Consider the following 5,480-nt stretch of genomic DNA (forward strand, 5'->3'; position numbering starts at 1 on the left):
CAACCCCTAATCGCGTTGGTTGTGAGCAGCTATCGCTTTGTGGAGGTACGAGGGACTTGAGCGTGGCTCCTACTGGATTGATACCTTGGTTCTCAAAAACTGAGGGAAATACTTACGCTACTCTGCTGCATCATCCCTTCCTCTTTGGGGAAAACCAACGCAAGCTCAAGACATAGCATCCAGTCAAGAATATCCTGAACTCGCTCGGGGTTGACGGTGATACCATCCTTGGAGATCACATGGACAAGGTAGGTTACTTCGGGAAGCCAGAATTCACACTTGGAATACTTAGCATATAGTTGATGTCTCCAAGCTTTTCCAGAACAAGTCTAAGGTGTTCAGCATGTTCTTATTTGTTCTTGGAATATACAAGGATATCATCCAGATAAACCACGACAAACTTGTCAAGGTATTCCATGAATATATAGTTCATCAGACGAGATAAGGTGGCTGGAGCATTAGTCAAGCCAAAGGACATGACAGTGTACTCGTATGAACCGTAGCGAGTAACGAAGGCGGTCTTGGGAATATCCTCTTCACAAAATCGGATCTGGTGGTAACCCAACCTCAAATCAAATTTGGAGAATATTGAGGAACCAACAAGTTGATCATATAGATCATTGATTCTGGGAAGCACATACTTGTTCTGAATTGTTGCCTGGTTGATAGTTCGGTAATCTTGGACCAAACAATTCGTACCATCCTTCTTCTTGAAAAAGAGAGAAGGTGCTCCCCAAGCAGAGGAACTTGGACAATTGAAACCCTTGCTGAGAGATTTGTCAATTTCCTCCTTAAGCTCAAGGAGTTCACGCGGCGGCATCTTGTATGGGCGCTTGGCAATAGGATTCCTGGAAGTTCTTCTGGAAAGACATCTTCAAAATCACGAACGACTGGAATGTTCTCTATTCCTTCAAGAGGTGATGCATTCAATGCATTCAGAACATATATCTGGTTCTCGACATCCTGAGCTATTCGAGCCGAGTATTGGACTGTCTGGCCGGAAGGGTGAGTGAGCTGGACTGTCTTGGTAGCACAGTCAATCAAAGCATTATGGGCTGTCAACCAATCCATACCAAGAATGATGACTATGTTGGAAGGTCTAGGTACAATGAGAGAATCCGGAAAAAGTAGACCTCCGATCTCGATTTGGTTGCGAGGGCTTACCATTGTGGTTTTCCACTTGGACCCCGGGGATTGAACCGCTAAAGAAGTGGGTAATTCTTCCATGCCTAGCCCATGCAACTGAGCAAATTGTTGGGACACAAAAGCAGGTGATGCTCCTGAATCAAAAAGAACGGAAGCTGGCACTGAATTAACGCGAAGGGTACCCATCACGATTTTTGGGGACTCATGAGCTTCATCAATCTTGACATGGGTGACTTGACCACCACTCATAGCAGGCGGTCCGGCACTACAACTACTGATATGATGGTTTCGATGGCCCTTCATATGACCCACAGTAGAACACGGTGCCTTTTTAGGCCGATCCTGATGATAGTTGTGAGCACGGTGTCCAGGCTGTCCACATTTGTGGCATAAGCCATCATTATGGGGACGAGCCACAACATTGGACTATCGACCCTGAATCGTTAGCTGTCTCCGTGGGGGAGGCAGACGAGGCGCAACATAAGACAGCCTTGGTGTTGGAGCAGGTCGGTGATGAACATTGTGTGGGATCCATACTCCCCGTTTTTAGCAGGCTGACCCGAGGATGGGCCAACAACTCGAGTACGCTTGAGTGACTCTTGGTACTCGGTCAGACCAGTTTCAGTTTGAAAAGATTGGTGACAAGCGTCGCAAAGTCTGTGCAATCATGAGCAACAAGTGCGAGCTTTATATCGGAACGCAGTCCTTCAAGGAATTTCTCCTACTTGCGAGCGTTAGTGCAGACGTCATCCGCAACATAGCGAGATAATTCAAGGAATTTCCTCTGATATTCATCCATAGTCATTGTGCCCTGTGAGAGTTTGCGAAATTCCTTCTTCTTCTAGTCCATCAGACCTTGAGGAATGTGCCATGCACGGAAGGGTAACTGAAATTCCTGCCAAGTGGTTACAGTCTCTGCAGGTAGCATACCCCTGTGGCTTTCCCACCATTGAGCAGCTGGACCCTTCAAGTGGAACACTGCAAAGGTGACATAATTGGCAGGGCAACATTAGCTGACTCCATCTCAAACAGGATGTCACGAAGCCAGTCATCAGTATCCATAGGATTGGTGGAGTTGCGGAAAATGGACGGGTTGAGGCGCACAAATTCTGGTCATAGGCCCTGTTTGGTTCGACTGTGGATTTCTAAAAGAAGCTATCAAAAATCTGCTATGGAAAAACAGTTGTGGAAAATCTGATGTGAAAAAGATGTAGGTCATTTGGCAAACCACCTGATACAACTTTTTCAGATTTTGGCCCGCGGTAGAATCAGATTTTGGAAAGCACGTCCTGGTCTGCTTCCGCTTTTGGTTCAAATTTTGGCAGCGGATTTCTGGAATCGGATTCTGCTGGGTTCCCCCTTTGGGTCAGATTCTGCCGCGCGGCAGCGAAATCCATCGATAAAAGCTGAACCAAACAGGGCCATAAACTGACGATTTAGCTCAAACTACTGCCTCATTGCGGCAATGTAAGTGGATGTGGAGGATCGTCTGCCATCCTGCTAAAAACATCAGGGAGCAGTTTTAACAAGAGGTTGGAGCAGGTGTATAGAGTCATTAATGATGTAACTTGAACAATGAACAAAGGCGCAGTATGTACAAAGCAGTAGTCATTAAAGACATACATATACATATACAGACCCAATTACACGTTGTTAGTATGAGTTCGGACAAGAGAATCATCATAGGCATACTAGGTGGCACGCTGGCACGCGATGGAGGAATACAACAACGAGACATAGCAAAGGCTACATCCATGTCGGAGAAAACCACTAGAGCGAGGAATATATAGAGGACGACGCAAGGGGCCCTCAATAAAAGGATCCTGCGGCCCGTGAACACTGTGAAGCAGATCCTAGCCCTCAATTCAAGAAAGGCATAATATAAATCTCTGGATGGATGTGATCACGAGAACCTAGGATACAGTTAGCAAAATCATTTAACCCGAATAGAAGAAAGATCAGAGTCCCAGAGTATAGTCGAGGAATAAAAGATCCTAATACCAACCAATTGGTGGCGTGGGCTCATAAGCCACACAACCATGTTAGTAAAACAATTTTTCAAAGTCTAGACTCAACTTCGGCCAAGGAGTTGGAAAGGGGGGGTTTCTACAGGCAGTCGGCTCTGATACCAACTTGTGACGCCCCGATTCAATCATACACTCATACACGCAAACATGTACGATCAAGATCAGTGACTCACGGGAAGATATCAAAACACAACTCTAAACACAAATGAATGTCATACAAGCTCCATATTACAGGCCAAGGGCCTCGAGGGCTCGAATCGATAGCTCGATACATAAGCAAGTCAGCGGAAGCAACAATATCTGAGTACAAACATAAGTTAAACAAGTTTCTCCTTAAGAAGGCTAGCACGAACATCAATGATCGAAGAGGCAAGGCCTCCAGCCTAGGACCTCCAAACTACTCCTGCTCATTGGTAGGCTCCACGTAGTAGTAGGCACCCTCTGGGTAGTAGTAGTCGTCGGCGGTGGCATTTGGCTCCTGGGATCCACCATCTGGTTGCAAATAACCAGAAAGAAGAAATAGGGGGGAGGGGAGCAAAGCAACCGTGAGTACTCATCCAAAGTACTCGCAATAATCAGATCTAAACTAAGTATGCATTGGTATCAAATGAAAGGGTTGTGTCTATGACTGAACTGCAGAATGCCAGAATAGGGGGAGGGGGTGGGAAGGTCTAGCCTATCAAAGACTAGCATCTTCAAGCAGCTCCAAGCATCTTGCAACAAGTAGAATAGTAAAGAATAGCAATTTATAATTAACAAGCATGTTGTAAAATTAATGCCCAAAGATCCTTCCTCGAATCCCTGCGAGAAAGCAATCCCGGAGCCACATATCTCAAGTATCCATTTCTAGTTGTAATAGATCAGGATATAAGTCTAAACATTCATTACCGTGGACACAACTATTAATAGATAATCTTCCCTGCAGGGGTGCACCACGTTTTCCAACACGCTTGATTACTCTAGACGGACACACTTTCCTGGGTCATGCCCGGCCTCGGAAGATCAACACATCGTAGCCCTACCTAGGCTCAGCAGAGAGGTCCCCGCTGGTCTACATCCTAAGCACTCCGGGGTCTGGGCCCATCGCCCGTCGTACTCCGGGTCGTTGCGAGCAGGGCAGGTCTAGGATCCACCTCTACATGGATGGTGCCGGCCCAGCCGTACCGCGATGCTGAACTGGACGTCTGACAAAGCTTCGGGTGATACCGCGACGCCGAGGCCCATAACTATTCTCGCGTGGTTGTTAGTGCATAAAGGCCAAAGGCCAACTCAGAACTAATACCCAAATGTAACGCCCATGATGCGGCTATAGCTCCCACGTGTGGAGGCACGACTTAGAGACATAATCGCATAGTAGTTTTGTCGCAAGAAGGGTCATCTTCACAAACATCCCATGTAATGAATAAGACCGAGATAAATAGAGTTGGCTTACACTCGCCACGTCACACAATCCATAAATAATTCATACATCAACCAAATACACTCATAGACCGACTATGGTCAAAACCAAATGAAAAGGAAGATAAACCCAAAATGCTAGATCCCCGATCTTCCCAACTTGCCTCCACTACTGATCATCAGGAAACGATACTTAGTAACGACCAAGGTCCTCGTCGAACTCCCACTTGAGTTCGGTAGTATCACCTGCACTGGTATCATCGGCACATGCTACTATTTTGGAAGTATCCGTGAGTCACGAGGACTCAGCAATCTCACACCCGCGAGATCAAGACTATTTAAGCTTATGGGTAGGGTAAGGTAATGAGGTGGAGCTGCAGCAAGTGCTAAGCAAATATGGTGGCTAACATACACAACTAAGAGTAAGGTGAGAAGCTACGCATCGGTCGAGAAGCTAGAAGTGATCAACAAGTGATCCCGAAACTACTTACGTGCATGCATAACACAAACCGTGTTTACTTCCCGGACTCCGCCGAAAAGAGACTATCATGGCTACACACGCGGTTGATTCATTTTAATTAAGTCAAGTGTCAAGTTCTCTAAAACCGGATATCAACAAATTCCCATCTTCCACATAACCGCGGGCACGGCTCTTGAAAGTTTATACCCTGTAGGGGTGTACCAACTTAGCCCATCACAAGCTCTCATGATCAACGAAGGAATCCCGGTTACAAGACATTTCGACAATGGTAAAACAAGACCAGCAAAGCCACCCGACTGTCTGACAAATCCCGATAGGAGCTGCACATATCTTGTTCTCAGGGCACACCGGATAGGTCAATCTACGAGTAAAACCAGCCCTCAAGTTTCCCAGAGGTGGCCCCGCAGGCTGCCCGGTTCGGACCAACA

The sequence above is a fragment of the Triticum dicoccoides genome, chromosome 4A, assembly GCF_002162155.2.
Source record: "Triticum dicoccoides isolate Atlit2015 ecotype Zavitan chromosome 4A, WEW_v2.0, whole genome shotgun sequence".
NCBI classification, from domain to species: Eukaryota; Viridiplantae; Streptophyta; class Magnoliopsida; order Poales; family Poaceae; genus Triticum; species Triticum dicoccoides.